Source organism: Prionailurus bengalensis, chromosome D1 (assembly GCF_016509475.1).
Source record: "Prionailurus bengalensis isolate Pbe53 chromosome D1, Fcat_Pben_1.1_paternal_pri, whole genome shotgun sequence".
Lineage (NCBI taxonomy): Eukaryota > Metazoa > Chordata > Mammalia > Carnivora > Felidae > Prionailurus > Prionailurus bengalensis.
This window is the reverse complement of record NC_057346.1, coordinates 111,928,327-111,947,507: the sequence shown is the minus strand read 5'-3', so window position 1 is coordinate 111,947,507 and position 19,181 is coordinate 111,928,327. Positions and strand designations below refer to the sequence as shown.

Below are 19,181 nucleotides of genomic sequence, written 5' to 3'. Positions count from 1 at the left end.
GGATTTTATAAAAACTAAAAATTTCTGCTCACTGAAAGACACTCTTAGAAATGAAAAGACAAGCCACAGACTGGGAGAAAATATTTGCAAACCACATACCTGATAAAGAACATGCATCCAAAATATTGAAAGAACTCTCAAAACTCAATAATAAGAAAATAAACTACACACTAAAAAAACAAGCCAAATATTTGAACAAACACTGCACCAAAGAAGATAAGTGGCTGGCAAAAAAAAAAAAAAAACACACATGAAAACAATATTATCAGCCATCAATGAAAGCATAGTGAAACCTTATTGAAATACCTCTTATCTCTTAGAATGGCAAGACAATGAATTATTTATTTTTTCTGAAAAAACCTGACAATACCCAGTGCTTTGAAGATGCAGAGGAATTGGATGCAGAGGAATTAGAGGATGCAGGGGAATGGGAGTTCTCATACATTGGTGATGGGGATGCAAAATGGTGCAGCCATTTTAGAAAACAGTTTGGCAGTTCCTTATCGAATTATACACTTACCGTAGAACCCAAAATCCCACTCCTAGGTATTTACCTAAGAAAAATGAACACTTAATGGTCACACAAACACCTATATGCGTTTGTGGGTTTTGTGGCTTTATTCAAAATTGCCCAAAACTGGAAACAACCCAAATGTCCTTCAACAGAGCAATGGATAAACAGGCTGTGGTACATCTACACACTGGAATACTACTCAGCAATGAAAATCAATGGAGTAGCGACAGACACATTGAAATATTGATACTTATTATGCTAAGGCGGAAAAGTCACACTCAAAAGGCTATATACTATATAATTCAATTTATAGGATGTTCTGGAAAAGACAAAATTACAGGGCCAGAGAATAGATCAGTGGCGACGTGAACTGAATTGTGTCCTCCCAGAATTCATATGTTGAAGCCGTAACCCCCACTGTGGCTGTATTTGGAGATAAGGCCTTTAGGGAGTGATTAAGTTTAAGTGAGGCCCATAATGGTAGAGTCCTGAACGGATAGATTTGTGTCCTCTACAAAGAGGAATAGACACCAGACAGCTCTCTCTCTCTCTCTCTTTCTCTCTCTCTGCATGCAGAGAAAAGGCCATATGAACACACAATGAAAATGTGAGCATCCACACGCCAGGAAGAGGTCTTGCCAGAAATCAACCCTGCTGATACCTGGGCCTTGGACTCGGAATAAAGTCCAGAACTGTGGGAAAATAAACTTCTGCTCCTTGAGCCATGCATCCTGTGGTGTTCTGTTATGGCAGGACCAGCAGACTGATGGTGGTTTCAAGGAGCGGGGGTAAAGGAAGGGATTGTCTACAAAGGGGCACCAGGACTTCTGGGGAGGAGGGTAGAAATATTCTGTATCCTGACTATAGTCCTGTAATAGTGATACACTGTCCACGTTTGTCAGACCTCAGCAAATGTCAGAACTAAAAAGGATGAACATCACAGTGTTTGGATTATACCTCAATAAAGTAGCCAAAGAAGAAGTACACATTCCTTACAGGGCGACGAGGATGAGAATGACCAAAACAGCCCATTGGAAACAATACAGGCTGGAAGAAACTTAAGCGTGTCGGGGAGCGGGGAAGCCTGGGAAGGAACAGAGCCTCTCCTGGGGCTGGAGGGCGCTGGGAAGCATCACGTGGAAGGTGTTCAGCCTCAGAAGAGGAGAAAGGCGTTGGGCAGCTACGAGTCTCAAAGGGGAGGGGACGTTCAGCCTGCAAGATGGGCTCAGGTAGGAGGTGAAGCTAGAAACGTGAGCTGGAGGCATACTCATAAAGCCTCAAACTTTAGGCCGAGAAAGTTGAATTTCACTCTAGAAGGAATGAGACGTAGCAACACAGTGGGCAAGAGAGAGAAATGGTATCTCCCTGTCTGTACCCCAGAGTCAATGCCAAGGACGACTATAAGGCACATGGAGTGTCTTCCCACTGGCTGTGACTCGGGTTGGGGCCCTCCCTGTCGTCCCTGAGCTGATGCGTGTCCCAGAACATTCATTCTGCAGCTTCTGTGGGCCAATGTCAAGGAGTTGGGAGTCTGAGAAGTGTTGAAATCGCTCCCAAGCCTGAAACAAGCACCTTCCATTCTCCAGACACATCACTGTGGTTTATGAGGCCCTACCTGGACTGCTGCCCACCGCCCTCACCTCATCAACTCCAACTCTGAATCTCCCTCACTTTGTTCTAGCCTCGCTAGCCCCTTAGCCATTCCTCTAACATGCCAAGTAAACTCCAACCTCAGGACCTTTGCACGCACTGTGGTTGCCTCAGCCCAGAGCACTCTTTCCCCAGATGTTCACAGGGCTTATTCTCAGACTTCTTTTACTTCTCTGCTCAATGTCCCCTCATTAGCATCGCCTGCCTTCACCTCCCCAACTAAACTCCCACCCGCACCCACACCCACACCTAGACATTCCCTCACCACCCCCATCCTGCTCAATTTTCTTTCATAGCACTCACTTCCTTTTCTCTTCGTTGTTTGTCTACCCCCACCAGAAGATAAGCTCCAGGAGAGTGGGCCCTCAACAAATACTGTGGAATTAGTGCATAAGTAAGGAGTGTCTTCTGGGAATTCCTTCCATCTGCGCCCTGGCCCTGGTCAGAAACATTCATGGGAGCCACATTCTTTGTCCCAGTGGCCGGCACAGAGAAGGAAGGGCCAGTGCTGGGGGCTGAGCAGGCTGCTCACCATGCCCATGTATTAGTTATCTATTGCTGAATAACAAACTGTCCTGAACACGATGAGTCAAAGCAATTACAAGCATTTGTTATCCTCATAGTTTCTGTGGGTCAGGAATGTGGGAGGGGCGTGGCTGTGTAGTGTTGGCTGGGGGTCTCTCCTGAAGTGGCAGGCAGAGGTCGGCTTGGTGGCCAGTCCTCTGGAAGTCTGACCAGGGAGGGGGATTGGCTTCCAAGGCTGGTAAGTTGGTGCTGGCTGCTGGTCAGAGGCCTCCGTTCCTCTCCACGGGTCCTTTTGAATGTCCTCATGTCATGGCAGCTGGCTTCCCACAGACAGAGGAATCCGTGAGACCAGACTGAAAGCTGCAGTGCCCTTTACAACGGCCATCTTCGCCACACTCTACTCATCACGCAGACCAGCCCTGATTCCACATAGGAGGATACTATGGGTACTGCGGGAAGGGTACTAGGATACTATGAAAGCCAGGAGGCATGGACACTACCTTGCTGACCGGCTACCACACGCCCGCACCTGTCCCAAGAGACTGAGGTAGCACTGTGTCTCTTGTCCTGGAATGTCCTTCTCCATCTCCCTCCACGTGAGCCTCTTCTTCTTCTCCAGGACTCAGGTCCGAGGCCTCCTTCCATTGAAGCCTCCCTTGGTCTACCTGTGGATGAGTGAAGGGCTCCTTAGGGTGCCCACTGCACCAGCCTCAACTAGAGCATGGATCCCCTCACGTTGCTGTTGTTCCTCCCCTGGTCTTTCTGCAGAATGAGGCCGAGAACTCCTTGGGGCAAACACAATGTCTGATTCACCTGCCTCTCCAGTACCCAGCAGCCACAGTTTGTCCCAGCAGTATTTGGGGTTCAGTGAACATTGATTGGATGTATATGTGTGTATCTATCTATTGATTAGTCAGTCAATAAATGGATGATGAATGGATGATGGGTAGAAGCACAGATGGACAAATGCATTATGGATGGGCGGTTGGGTAAGTGGATGGATGGGTGGGTGTGTGGATGGGTGGATGGGTGGATGAGTGGATGAATATACAGATGGGCGGATAGATGGGTGACAGGTGGATTGGTAAATGGACAGATGAGTGGGTAGATGAATGAATACACGGATGGTACATGGTTGGATACGTAGGTGGATAAATAGATAGCTTTTCCTCTATTTCACTTACAAAGTAACTTCTTGGGATTCGTAGAAATCCCAAACCAAGAGGGATCCTAACACTCATCTTCAGAGCCAGCAAAACCAAAGAGCTGTATTGAACAAAGTCTAGATTCCAAGGGCTGACAGGAAGAGTTCCCTGCTGTTGACATTATCTGCCTCTTGGTGGTAACGCCTTTTCCCACCACGATGTACCCTCCCTTGTCACACTTGGGCACACATGCATGTGGGCACATGGGAACATGCCCACAAGGGTGCACCCTCGTAACCCAGACAGCAGGGCATGTGCCCTCATAGGGCAGTCTGCACATCCTTACGCTCAGTGGGGGCTGGTCAGCTCTCCCTGGGGCTAGAAAGGCCAGACAAAGCGAGCTTCCCCTGGCCCTCGGTGGGGGTGGGGCCTGGAGATGGAAGGAAGGGGTGGGGAGGAGACAGGAGGGTATCCTTGAGCCTTGCACACCTGTTCACCCGCTCACCTGCTCCTGCCATCTGGTCTGACCCAGATCCCACAGAACCCTGCCCCCGCCCCTCTCTGCCCCCCTCACTTCCTTTTAACCAGAGGCCTCCATGGGGACCCAAGATCCCCACAAACCCTGGGATCAGGGAATTGTATACCTGCTCTGTTCTTGTTAGAAGACGGGTGATGGGCCACACTCTTCCAGCGGACCTCTTGTGGGAAGTGTGACCACAAGACACTGCCCGGACCTCCACCCACGGCCCCAGTGGAGGAAGCAAGCGGCTCAGCGCCTGCGGTCTGGAGGGTCTGTTTAAGAACAAGGACACCACGCTACAGAGACGAGTGAAGCCTAAAACCAATCGTTTAGAATCCTGGTCATTGTGGCCCTGGGTGAGAAGCTCCCTGAGGTCGGCTTGGGGCAGGATGTCATGGGGGCCAGCGCCCAGCCCAGAAACCAGACAAAGGGGCGAGAACGATTTGTAGGCTGGAGCAGAGAGGCCCATGGAGAGCCCTGGATGAACCCACACGGGTGGGGCGTCTGTTTAAGCTTCATTATCTTCCTTAGCCGCCCGGCAGTGCCTCCTGCAAATGCCCAGGGCTCTGGCCCCCCAAATCATCACCAGCTCCCCCTACCCCTACCAGGTCAGGGAGTCAGACTGCACCTCGCACTCAGAGAAGTGGCCTGCACATTCTGTTAGAGGGAGGACAGAGAAGGGACAGCCAGAAAGCTATCCCGAGGAAAGATGTGGCCGTGCCCACAGGTGGCAGGAGCTGTCATTCAATGCCCAAATCCAGGCTTCCGGAACCTGCATTTTCAGACAACCCCGTATGGAGCTGTTCCATCCCACGGCTAGAGACAGAGGCCTCACTGCAAGGCAAGTCTCTCCTGGGTCTCTAAGGGAATGTGGGAGGGCGGAGGGCGGGGGACAGCCCCAACCCCAACAGCCTTTGCAGAGCACAAGGGAGGAGACTGTCACCAAGTGTGGGAGTAGAGACCACTGTGGGAGAGTCCTGGTGGTCTCCTTGCATGGCCATTCACTCCCCCGTACTTCCAGAAAGTTCCTCCCACCCCTGTGCTTCGGGTCCTTCATCTATAAAATAGGCACTCGGGAAGGCCACAGCTCTGAGCCCCAGCCAGCCCCACAGAGCCATGACAAAGGTGATCTCAGCAAGGCCACAGCCATGACCACCTGGGTCAGAAACCACCAGGGTATCTGGGATTTCTGGCTCCGCCCCCAATGCCACCTCGTCCTTACCCAGTCGTTCGCCAGCCCAAACCCTTTGGTCAGTTCACGCTGGGGCCCCTGCTGTCTCCCGGATAGGTGTGGGGCTACCCTGCTCCCAAAGCCCCCCAGCCTCACCCCCCCTTACCTGGCCTTCGAGACACAGACCCTCTCCCCTGAGAGGCTTGTCTTGGAAACTGTGCCTGAAGTCACCCCCCCAGCCTCAGTTTCCCCCACTTTATTTTTTTTTAATTTTTTTTAACGTTTATTTATTTTTGAGACAGAGAAAGACAGAGCATGAATGGGGGGAGGGCCAGAGAGAGAGGGAGACACAGAATCCAAAGCGGGCTCCAGGCTCCGAGCCGTCGGCACAGAGCCCGACATGGGGCTTGAACTCACTGACCGTGAGATCATGACCTGAGCCGAAGTCAGACGCTTAACCGACTGAGCCACCCAGGCGCCCCCAAAACACTCTTTTCTTTGTGTAACAGTAAGTGCAAGCTGTCAACTCGTCCTGGGACAAACCCGCGTCCTACGGGAGCACCCAGTAGGGGCCTTGTCCGCATCCAGCAACCTGCCTCTCAATCCCTTCTCTGGCCCCATAGCCTCCGTTGTCCCCAATGTCACTTAACAGTTCGTGGTGTCCTGGAGTCACTTCTCGTGTCTGAGCCTCTGGTGTTCGCACATTCACGTGTGTCTCCACCACTTAACGTCCACTCACCCGGGACGGGCTCACCTTTGTGCCCCCACGGTCCCCGGCAGGGGTTCACCGTGCTGGTTAGGAGCTACTTGTGAGTTAAAACGCCCTCCGAAGTTTGACTGGGAAACCCATCGGAAGCATCCACACCCTCCTGGTTTATCTGGACAGACGAAGTATACGGTTCACAGACACGTGGGTGGCTTCCAGCGCTAACCTGAGCCAGAAGTGGGTGGGCAGGAGGGGAGATGGGAGCAGGTGGAGTGGTCTGTGAAAGGAGATGCTCCCCACCCACCCACCTCCAGACTGTGGTGTGGGGGCAGGAGTCCAGATGGGGCCCAACGAATACCACACTCAGGCGGGACACACTGCCTTTGATATCCGATCCTTTGCTCAGGCGAGCTCAGTTTCCCCTTTTGCCCCATTACAGCTGTACAGCAGGCAGAAGGCTGTGAGGGTTTTCTTTAAAAAAAAAAAAAATCCCAAGCCTCTTTCAATGATGCTCATTCTCCTAGCGTTGAAGAGATTTACAAGACTTTTTTTCTTCTTTAACAATAGGTACAAGCTGCCAACTAATTCTAGGGCAAACCTCCCTCCTATAGTTTCTGGGAAACCCATGTCAACGTGCCTTCTGATGTGGTTGGGTAAGTAATTTCTGATCAACCCAATTTGAACGCAAAATGGCCTGTATCAGTGTCCATTTGTTTGCGTGATGAGGGAGGAACCCTCCATAGGAAGCTGGAGCCTCCTTCACAGCTGCAGTGGGACAGGAGAGCTGGCCGCAAGCCAGAAGGCCGGGCTTCCCCCTCTGGTGGCCATGGGAGTGGGCTCGAGTACCCTATTCCTCTGCCTGGAGCCTCGGTATCCCATCTGCAAAATGGAAGTCATTCTCCCTGTGACCAGAGAAGATCAATTTAAGATCATGAATGAAAGGGCCCTGAAAAAAAATGGGACATGGGACATGAGTGGCAATTTTGACCCAGAGGAAAGTATTAAGTCATACTCAAGTTCTGCCTGGCTGTCATCAGATTAGCTAAGAGATCAGTCCCCGACCCCATGCGGTATTAGGTATAAACACACAAATAGGTTTAGAGTAGAAAAATGGAAAAATATTTAAATAAGGACATTTCACAAGGCTGAAAAGGTCAATTAACTAAGATGTGACCATCCTAAATGTGCATGCACTGAGCAAAAGAGAGGTCCAAAATACACTGAGTAAAAACAGGCAGAACTGAGAAAAGAATTGGGCACATTGTTGAAGACTTCAACACTTCTCTTGTTAATTGCTGGAACAAGTTGACAGACCACCAAGCGTAATACAGATGACTTAAACAACACCGTCAGCCAACTGGACCAAATTAAACTTGTAGGGATGAAAAACACAATGTTTGAAATAAAATATCACTGAATGGAATCAACAACTCATTAGACGCTGCAGAAGAAAAGATTGGGGAACTTGAAGACATAGCAAGAGAAACTATCCAAAATGAAGTACAAAGGAAAAAAAGAGATTAAACAGTGCCAGTGACCTGCAGGACAAGATCAGGTGGTCTAGTGTACCTATAACTGGAGACTCAGGGGTTGAGGAAAGAAAGCTAGTAGCGTGGTAGCCATTCTCTGAGATGGCTCCCAATGGTCCCCATCTTTTGGGATCCATGACCTTGACAGCCCCTCTCCACCCTGAATAGGGCTAATCTAGTTACCTCTCGAACACTGCAGGAATGATGTTGTATGACTTCTGAGGACAGGTCATAAAGGACTTTGTGGCTTCAGCCTTATTCTCTCTCGGACCATGCACTCTGGGGGAAGCTGGCTGCCATGTTTGAAAGCACTCGGGCAGCCCCAGGAAGGGGTCCGCATGGTGGAAAACTGAAACCAGCATGTGACTGCAGCCCCAGCCGACGCGTAGATTGGGGCCTTCTTACGAAGGACCTTGAACCAAAGGCACCCAGATGAGCTGCTCCCACATTCCTGACCCACAAAAACTGCGTGAGATAATATGCTTGTTGTTTTTTTTAATGTTTATTTATTTTTGAAGGAGAAAGAGACAGAGTGTGAGTGGGGGAGGGGCAGACACACACACACACACACACACACACACACCACACACACACAGAATCTGAAGCAGGCTCCAGGCTCTGAGCTGTCAGCACAGAGTCTGACACAGGGATCGAACTCACAACCTGTGAGATCATGACCTGAGCCGAAGTCGGATGCTCAGCCGACTGAGCCACCCAGGCGCCCCAGGCAATATGCTTGTTGTTTTAAGCCACTAGTTTGGGGGTATATGTTTATGCAACAAAAGATAACGAATATGAGGGTGGGGCAGGAAAAATATCTGAAGAAACAATTGCCAAAAATGTTCCAAATATAATGTACGCTGTAAACCCACAGATCCGAGAATCCCAACGAATCCCAAGCAGGATAAACGTAAAGGCAGTTTCACGGTGGCACATGAGAAGCCAACTGGTGATGAGGAGAAAATCTTAAAAGCATCTAGAGAAGAAGACACATGGTATATGGGGGAACAAAGTTAAGAACAACATTTTTCATTATGATCCAGTATATAGTACATCTTGATGAAAATGTAAAAGTGTGTATTCTGCCTTTGGGGGTGTAGACTTCAATAAATATCACTTCAGTCAAGGTGGTCTATGGCATTGCTCAAATTTTCCACATCTCTTAGGGTTTTCCCCCCAGTGGATGCATCTGAGCAACATCCTGCTCATTATTTCATTAGATATGGGTAAAGATATATAAATATAAAATATATATATTTAATCCCCGTTCACTTATTTCTTCCACGACCCACCCCCCACCTCTGGCCACCACCAATCTATTTTCTGTATCTATGAGCTTTAGAGACATCATACAGTGTCTCTCTCTATCTGACCTATTTCGCTTAGCATAATGTTCTGGAGGTCCTTCCTTATTGCCACAAATGGTAAGATTTCAATCCTTTGTGCAGCTGAATAATATTCATATACATCACATAGGTACCACAATTGCTTAATCCATTCATCCGTCCGTGGAAATGTAGTTTGTTTCCATATCGTGGCTATTGTAAATGACGTCGCAATGAACACGGGGGTGCATATACCTTTTCAAGTTAGCATTTCTGTTTCCTGGGATGAGTACCCAGAAGTGGAATTGTTGGATGATGTGGTTGTTCTATGTATAACTTTTTAAGGAAACTCCATACCGTTTTCCCCAGTGGCAGCACCAATTTACATGCCCACTAATAGTGCACAGGGGTCCCCTTTCTTCACAGCCCCACCAACACTTATGTTTTCATCTCTTTTTGAGACTCGTCATGCTCACGGGTGTGAGGTGGCACCTCACTGCAGGTTCAATTTGCACTCCCTGATGATTATCAACGTTGAGCATCTTTTCATGAACCTGTTGGCCATCTGTATGTCTTTTGTGGGAAAATGTCTATTCGGCTCCTCTGCTCATTTTTAAATTGGTTGGTTTGTTTCTTTGCTATTGAGTTGTATGAGTTCTTCATGTGCTTTGGATATTAGCCCCTTATCAGATACATGGCTTACAAGTATTTCTCCCATTCAGTGGGTTGTCTTTCATTTTATCGGTTTCCTTTGGTGTGCAGAGGCTTTCTGGCTTGATGTAGCCCCCACTTATTTATTGTTGCTTATGTTGATTTTGATTTTTGGTGTCAGGTTTGAAAACTCATTGCCAAGACTTACGTCAAGGAGATTCAGGCTTATGTTTCCTTCTAGAGACTGTCCTTTTCCCCCATTATATATTCCTGGCTCCTTCCTCATAAATGAATTGACTGTATATATGTGTGTGTTTACTCCTGGGCTCTCTATTCTGTGCTACTGATCTGTGTTTCTGTTTTCATGCCAACACTATACTGTTGAACTACTATAGCTTAGTAAGATAGTTTGAAATCAGGAAGCATGAAGCCTCCAGCTTCGTTTTACTTCCTCAAGACTGCTTTGGCTACTTGTGGATTTTTGTGGTTCCATCCAAAGTTTAGGACTATTTGTTCTATTTCCGCTGGCATTTTGATAGAAATTGCATTGAGTCTGTAGCTTGCTTTGGGTAGTATGGACATTCTCATAATATTGATTATTCTAATCCATAAGCATAGAATCTTTCCTTTTTTTTTTTTTTTTTTTTTTAATTTTTTTTTCAACGTTTATTTATTTTTGGGACAGAGAGAGACAGAGCATGAACGGGGGAGGGGCAGAGAGAGGGAGACACAGAATCAGAAACAGGCTCCAGGCTCTGAGCCATCAGCCCAGAGCCCGACGTGGGGCTCGAACTCCCGGACCGCGAGATCGTGACCTGGCTGAAGTCGGACGCTTAACCGACTGCGCCACCCAGGCGCCCCTAGAATCTTTCCTTTTATGTGTGTCTCCTTCCATTTCTCCCATTAATGTGTGGCCTTCAATACACACATCCTTCACCTCCTTGGTTAAATGTTATTTTATTCTTTTGGATGCAGTTCTCCATTTTTTTTTAATGTTAATTTATTTTTGAAAGAGAGAGACAGACAGAGTGTGAGTGGAGAAAGGACTGAGAGAGAGGGAGACACAGAATCCAAAGCAGGCTCCAGGCTCCGAGCTGTCAGCACAGAGCCTGATGCGGGGCTCGAACTCACCGACTACGAGATCATGACCTGAGCTGAAGTCAGACACTTGACCCACTGAGCCACTCAGGTGCCCCTTAAAAACTCTTTTAAAGTTTATTTATTGTTGAAGAAGAGAGAGAGTGCGAGAGGGAGAGGGGCAGAGAGAGAGGGAGGCACAGAATCCGAAGCAGGCTCTGGGCTCTGAGCAGTCAGCACAGAGCCCGATGTGGGGCTTGAGCTAACAAACAGGGAGATCAGGACCTGAGCCAAAGTCAGACGCTCAACCAGCTGAGCCACCCAGGCGCCCCTGCTCTTCTCAGTTTTTGTCTAATTGCTCTATCAACTGCTGAGAGAATAATACTATAACAACCAATTATGTTATTATATGTTATGTTATTTTTTTTTTGGCCTGTGCTGTTTTTGCTTAAATATCTTTTGGAATTCTATTTATCTGCTCCCTGTAACTATACCCCCTTTGCTATTATTCACTGATAAGTTTTTTTTTTCTTCTAAGAAAATCAGGGAGATTCAGTTACATTCCTATTCATCAACAACAATCAGAAAAGTAACTTTAAAAAGACAACATTTATGGGAATGCAAGCTGGTGCAGCCACTCTGGGAAACAGTATGGAGGTTCCTCAAAAAATTAAAAATAGAACTACCCTACGACCCAGCAATTGCACTACAAGGGATACAGGTGTGCTGTTTGGAAGGGACACATGCACCCCAATGTTTATAGCAGCACTATTGACAATAGCCAAAGTATGGAAAGAGCCCAATGTCCATCGAAGGATGAATGGATAAAGAAGACGTGGCATATATATACAATGGAGTATTACTTGGCAATCAAAAAGAATGAAATCCTGCCATTTGCAACTACGTGGATGGAACTGGAAGGTATTATGCTAAGTGAAATGAGTCAGTCAGAGAAAGACAAAAATCACATGATTTCACTTATATGAAGACTTTAAGAGACAAAACAGATGAACAAAAGGGAAGGGAAACAAAAATAATATAAAAACAGGGAGGGGGACAAAACAGAAGAGTATCAGAAATATGGAGAACAAACTGAGGCTAACGGGAGGGGTTGTGGGAGGGGGGATGGGCTAAATGGGGAAGGGGCACTAAGGAATCTATTCCTGAAATCATTGTCTCACTATATGCTAACTAATTTGGATGTAAGTTTTAAAAAATAAGAAAATTTTAAGAAAGACAACATTTAAACAGCATCATATAATGGACAGCACCTAGGAATGAGTCTAATCAAAGACATTTAAGATCTTTATGGAGAGAAGTATAAATCTGCATTGAAAGCATAAAAGAAGCCCTAAAAAATTAAGAGAGATATCATGTTCATAGATAGGAGGACTCAATTGATGACAATTCTACTCATATCAGTTATGAATTCAAGGTAAATCTAATCAAAATTCCAATGGGCTATTTTTATGAAACTCACAAGGTGACTTAAGAATTTATATGGAAGAGTAAAGTGCTTAAAGCAGGAAGACAGTCAAAGGAAGACAAGGAAAAGGAAGAAAGGGTAAGGAATGAAGGAGAGAGATAAGACGGCTTCCTACGAAGGATTTACAGCAAAGTCATTGTAATTCAAACTTTGTGGCATTGGTGCAGGAATAAACCACTCTGACAAGACAGAGCAGGGACACAAAAGATATATGTAAAAAATAAATCTGTAGGGGCGCCTGGGTGGCGCAGTCGGTTAAGCGTCCGACTTCAGCCAGGTCACGATCTCGCGGTCCCTGAGTTCGAGCCCCGCGTCGGGCTCTGGGCTGATGGCTCGGAGCCTGGAGCCTGTTTCTGATTCTGTGTCTCCCTCTCTCTCTGCCCCTCCCCCGTTCATGCTCTGTCTCTCTCTGTCCCAAAAAAAAAAATAAACAAACGTTGAAAAAAAAAATTTTTTTAAATAAAATAAAATAAATAAATCTGTAAAAAAAATAAATAAATAAAACAAAGATAAAGCACCCAGTATGTGGATCTGGGACAACTGGCTTTACAATAGCAAGCAAGATAAAATTAGATCTTTTTCTTACACCTACAAAAAAATAAATAAATAAATTCCAGTTAATACGAGATCTAAATGTTGAAAGACAATCTACACGATTTTAAAATAAAACCTAGGAGAACGTCTTTATGACCCGAGAGAATACGTATTCAACCAACATAAAAAGCACAATTAATCGATAAGATTAATAAATTTACCTGTATCCGAAGTTGAACACTTTAGTATGACAAAAGATAACACAGGAAAAATGGAGAGCCCCAGATGGGGAGAAAATCTACCTGGTGCTGATATTTGACAAAGGGTATGTATCCAGAATATATAAAGAACGTCTAAAAATCAACAAGTGAAAAAATGGGCAAAACATACAAAAGAGTCAAAATACAGAGAAAGAAACTGAGAAAGGCACCACAGCCTCGCTGGTAATCACGGGAATGAAAATGAAAGCAGTCAGGGATACCACGCGGCATCCATCGGACTAGCAAGAACAGGAAAGTCTGATTGTGTCAAACACGGGCAACAATGGGGGATGGGATCCCATCACATCTGTGTTTGGGGCAGGAAGAAAAGCGAAAGGCCACAAGGGGCCCATTAAAGAGTTTCAGGCTGTTAAAGCGTTTCCCCAGAAGCCCCATCCCATAACCCCCCGTCACGTGTCACTGGCCACGACTGTGTCACATCGTCACCACGTCAGTAAAAAAAGGCTGGAGAACGTTGTTCTTTCGCTAGATCGACGATGGCCCAAATGGTGGTTTTGACAGTAAGGAAGATGGGGGTATTGGGTCTCCGCCACACTCCAGGGCATTCTTTTATTGATTGATTGATCGATTGATAAAAAATTTTTTAATATTTAGTTATTTATGAGAGAGAGTGTGTGTAAGCGGAGGAGGGACAGAGAGAGAGAGGGACACACAGAATCTGAAACAGGCTCCAGGCTCCGAGCTGTCAGCACAGAGCTCGACGCCGGGCTCGAACTCACAGACCGCAAGATCATGACCTGAGATCATGACCTGAGCCGAGGTTGGACGCCCAACCGACTGAGCCACCCAGGTGCTCCTCCAGGGCACTCTTTCTATGGAACTGGTCCATGGGCAGAGACCCAGGATTCAAAGACATCTGCTCCAATCACCCACCCTTTTGCCCACGGTCCCCACCCTAGCCAGAGCCACCACTGCTGGCAGATGGGTGGTCTCCAGAATACTAACTCCCTTCCTGACAACCACTGGCCAACGGTCTTCCTTGGAGAAACGCCAGGAAGGCATCAGGAGCCCCGCAGAGGCAGCATGGGTGACCACAGGCTGAAGCAAAGACCCTGTGGCAGAGTGTGCGGGTCCCCTGTGGGCTCCAGCCGCCGAGCCACCACCTGCCGCTGTGAATCTTGGGCCTCGGCAGGAGACCACAGCTGGTACCTGTTGCTCTGCCCGCCCCCCAGCACCCCGTTCACCCCTCTTCCGAGCACCACGGCCAATTCCTCTCCGGAGAGGGCGTCCCCAGCCCCCGGGGTTCCCTTCGGAGTGCGGGTTCAAGGCCACCCAGGCCTGTGATTGGTCAGGAGTGGTCACGTGGCCCAAACGCAGCCAATGAGGCTCTTGCTAGGGAATGCTGGGAAGAGATCTGTGCTCAGTCCCGCTGGACTTGGATCCCTGGAGGACCAGGGACTGCAGGTGCAGCAGCCATAGGGGTGTAACCAGCAAGAGGGTGTGGCCCGAAGGGGAGAGTGGTGCCGGTCCTGGGGCCCCGGGCACCCAGACTGACTTCCTGGTCCCCAGTCAGGACAATGTGGCTGAATCCACTTTGAGTTGGGATTTCTGCCTCTCGCAAACAAGACTGCAAAGTAGCACCAAAAAGCCCAGGAGGACTGGGGGACCGAGCAGGGTGGCTGTCCCCGTGCCTGGTGGCCTAGGCCCAGCCCGCTCATCTGCGGCAGATCGGGGCCTCCGCACCGCGCTGCAACCAGGCCGTTTCCTCCCTCGCCCACGACCACGGTGCGTTGGGCTTAATTTATTGTAGGAAGCCCTTAAAGGCGCAGGGGCTTTGGAGAGGCCCTGACAATAGGGCATAAAGCGTGCATTTAACCCGTCTGAATGGAGGCTAGATTTACTGTCTGGGCCAGACGGGATTTTTGTCCCCAAGTCATCTCGGAGTACATTGGCCACTAAAGATCTCAACAGAAGACGAAGCCGGAACAAAGGGAGTAAATTTTAAAAGGAACTTTGTCAAGGAGTTTTAGATGTTCACCAGATAGAATACCACGGCTGCCCTCACCGAAGTGACTGCCGGAATTGCCCAGAGGTTATGGATCAGAGAAAGACGCTAATGACGTAGTTTAAATGCACGTTTGATGGACCCCGGAGAATGGGGCCAATTTCATACAAGCCGGCAGCAAGGTTAAGGAATCAAAGAAGGTGGCCGGCAGATTTGCTGCTGGGGACAAGGCTCCATTGTCAGGGCCTCCTTTTTCAGCCGGGAAGCATGTTTTTAACCACAGTGTTTACCAACGTGTACATCCTCGCCTGGCTGACCGGGCCTGCAGAATTTATGACCAGGAACAAACCTCTTAGAGGGGAAAAGAAAACAGCTCCTACCAGCTGGGCAAGGTCTGTTGATGAGGGCCCCGCCGAGCTGCATGAAGTGTCTGGGCTTCCCCGAGCTCCATGGGGGGTAGGCGGCGGCATTTGCAAAGCCAGAGGCCCAGCATTGCAGATGGAAGGGTCTTGCCTTTCTGGAACAATCAGAGGGGGAAGGAGGCTCCCTCTGAGGCGTCCCGGACAGTTTCAATATGGCTCGTCTTGGGTTCTTTCTCCCTGAGACAATCCACCGCGGGGCCCCTTTCAGCTGAGTCGGCTGGGAGCCTGAAAGCCAGCAGTGACAGGCTGGGCACTTGGAGAGACTCATGGACCCCCGGTGTGGTCGACGGTGATGGTGTTGATCCCACTGGCGTCTGTGAACCGGCTTCCCGGCCAGGAGATGGAGCGCCCTCTGTAAACCTTCATGGCGGCAGGTGCCAACGCGGTGCTCCAGACTTTGGCCCAAGGCCTTGGCTTGCCCACTTGGCCTTCCCACCCTGTCCCGTGCTCTCCCGCACCTGCCTGCCTCACGCATGGCTTTCCTTCCCTCAAGAGGCCTGGAGCCGACTTCCGGACCTTGGATGGGCCCCTGGCCCTCCTAGAAATGAACCATCCCACCTGTCACCCCACCGTCAGGCTCCTGAAGGCTGGCCTCTCCGCTCCAGGATCTCTGGTGTTTTCTCCGCCCAGGTCTCTGCTCCAGCCCCTGGTCACCCAGCCCCCATCCGAGCTATTCCCTCGGCCTGGAGTATGTTCCTCAGTGTGATCCCCAGACCAGCAGCCTCAGCAGGGGCTGGGAACTTGTGACCCATGCACATCCCTAGAGCCCCCCTTAACTGAATCAGAACCTCTGGGGCGTGGGAGCTGAGGATGTGTTTCAAACTCTCCAGATGATTCTTAGGAACACCAAAGTCTGAGGGGCCCTTCCCACTCTGCCTGGGTGCCCCACCACCCCCGCTTGGTGTGAACCTATCTACAGGAGCTCAGAGCGGCCCCTAGAGGACCGGGTGGCATCGTGGAAGTTTCCTGGGAAGAACAGGCAGGAGGAGGAAGGGCTCTTTTCACCCTCCCACTCAGGTCTAGGTGCTTGGGGTTCTTCCTGGGTTCAACGAATGCTGGAAAAAATTGAGTGTTCTGGCCGGCCAGGGGGCTGGCTCTCCCTGGAAGGGGCTTTGGGGGCTGTATTAACAGCTCGGGGCTGCTGTACCAAATGACCACAAACAAGGTGGCTTAAAACGCGAATTTATTCTCTCCCAGTTCTGGAAGCCAGAAGCCCTAAATCAAGGTTTTCACGGGGCCACGCTCCCCCTGGAGGCTCTGACACACACAAAGTCCGCTCCCTGCCTCTCTCCCAGCTTCTGGGGGCTGCTGGCAACCCTGGGCGTTCCTTGGCTTGTGGGCACTTCGCTCCGATCTCTGCCACCCTCTTCACTCAGCCCTCTCCTCTCCTGTGTCCGCGTCTCTGATCTCTCTCTCTCCTTTCTCTTATAAGGACAAGTCATTGGACCTAGAGCCCACCCTAAATCCACGATGACCTCATCTTGAGATCCTTGACGACATCTGCAAAGATGCTCTTTCCAAATAAGGTCGCGTTCTCAGGTACCAGGAAAAAGCGCTTGGATATGCCTTTGAGGGTGACCCATTCAACCCACCACGGACACTGAGAGCGGTCCGGAGGGAGGGTACATGTTTGGGGCAGGCTGCCTGAGCTCCAGGCCCAGCTCCACACCCCCTGGCCCTGAGACCTGTGAGCGGCTCCGCCCGCCAAGCCTCAGTTTCCACTTCTGAAAACAGTAACCGAGTGAAAGGACCTTCCTGCCTTCGTACCGCGTCTGCAAGCCCATTCTCCACACCCCGATGCTGGACGTGTTGGGAAGTGTCATTCCCCTGTTTCAGCCTTTAGGGCTCCCCACCGCTCCCAAGATACCCCCCTCCCCCACTCCCTTAAGCAGGGCACTGAGGCCCTTCATGCCCTCACTTCCTCACCAGCTGCAGAACCCATCACTGGGACCTTAAGCAACATTCCAGGACACCACAGGCTTTTTCTGACTTCTCTGCAGAATGCTTTTTCCCACCTTCCTCCCTATTACCCAGCCAACCCCACTCACCCTGCAGTCCTCCCCCCCTCCCCCCATCTCTGTCTGAGAGAAGCAAGCTGCCTTCCATAGAGATGCCCAGTGTAAGGAACCAGAGTGCCTGGCCAGCAGCCAGCAAGGCCCCGAAGCATACCAACACCCACGTGAGTGAGCCTGGAAGCTTCTTCTCTGGCCCCAGGCGAGCCTTCGGATCATGCAGCCTGAGATAGGCTCTTGATCATGGGAGACCTTAAGCCAGAAACCGCTCCCTGGTTCCCGACTCTCAGAAACTGTGTGAGCTGTTGGAGAGTGCTGTGTCTGAGGACAGTCTGTTACTCAGAAAGACACACTGGTACAGTGCCTTTGGACTCGCTTGCAGCCGTTTGGAATACAGGCTCATTTCAACAAGGCAGTGATGTCACCCGTGGCTCAGTGCCACAGCGAGCCCTTGAGGACTGCAGATAGAGAGTATTCATCTGGCTGGCTTAAGCAAGATGGCTGCTTCTTTACAAGGACATGGGGCGGCTTCTCACCCAAAGACAGGGCTGTCTCCTGCTCCTCGTTCCTCTGTCCTCTGCTTCTTGGGGCTCCTGACATGTGAGCTGAGGTTCGGACACTTAACCGACTGGACCACCCAGGCACCCCAACCCGGCACCATTTATTGAAACTCTCATCTTTGAAACTATCCTTGGGGATAAGAACCTTTCCCTTGTGACCACCTTCTACCTCAGCTCTCTCCCCACATCAGGTGGCCCCTTTCCCCCGTGCACCTGTGGCCGGCCTCTGTCTCCATATGTTCAGAGGACCGTAGTCAGGAGATCCACTCTGGCCCTGCAACCAGGATGATTGGGGACCCGCAGTAGAGCCCAGCTGCTCCTTGCCTGACTTGGCAATCACTTGATGGGGGGGTGGGGCACGTGGCACTCCCCCGGCCTCAGGTTATAGCCCGTCCGGCACTTCGTCACCCCCTGAAGATCATTGCATCGTTCACCTGATGTGTCTTTCAGCCTCTGACTTGGCCTCTCCAAGGCATCCTTCCTATGTCCCCGAGCATCCTCTAACCGTGTCCCTTGCTGTCAGCCTTGTCTGGCTCACCATGGCCCTCAGGGTAAAGCCCAAGCTGTGCAACATGCTCAGTCATGCTCCAGGGATCCATCCACACCGAGATCTCTACCCTCGTCTCTGGATGCTCTCTCCTCCTTGGACTTTCACCTCCTGTTAAGCTAAACTGCTAACAGCACCTCTCGCGCACCAGGATGTTTCTCGACTCTTGCCTCTGCAGCTCTGGTCTTTCTCTCTGGTTCAGAGCTGCTGCCACAGTCTCGTCTTGGACAAGTCCTGCCCGTCCTTCCACACGTGGCTCTGGGGTCATCACTTCCAGGACACCTTCCCTGATCCCCCACCCCAGCCCAGGTTAATTTGGGGACCCCTCCTCCGTGCCCCTGTAATACAACCATCGATTTCCTCACCATTACACTCACTACCTTTCTCAAGATCACCCTATAAGGCAAGAAGGCCATGGGGCTCTTGGCTCCTCGCCCAAATCCCGGCAAATAGTTGACACTTTTTCAAGGAAGCAGTGAGTATAGAACTGACCGACCACCCCTGCATGGTTACCTGGTTTAAGACCTAAGGACTACTGCAATGCAGGGGAAGAAAAGGTGGTAGTTCAATAAATGATGCTG

At 49.7% G+C, this 19,181-nt stretch overlaps 1 long non-coding RNA gene across 1 annotated transcript; it reads left to right on the top strand.

Moving 5' to 3' along the window:
* The first annotated feature begins 7,934 nt into the window (after positions 1 to 7,934).
* Positions 7,935 to 8,886, top strand: LOC122482856. The gene is made up of 2 exons (XR_006297230.1): positions 7,935 to 8,229; positions 8,635 to 8,886. It is a non-coding gene; the product is annotated as an uncharacterized LOC122482856 (long non-coding RNA).
* Positions 8,887 to 19,181: the final 10,295 nt, after the last annotated feature.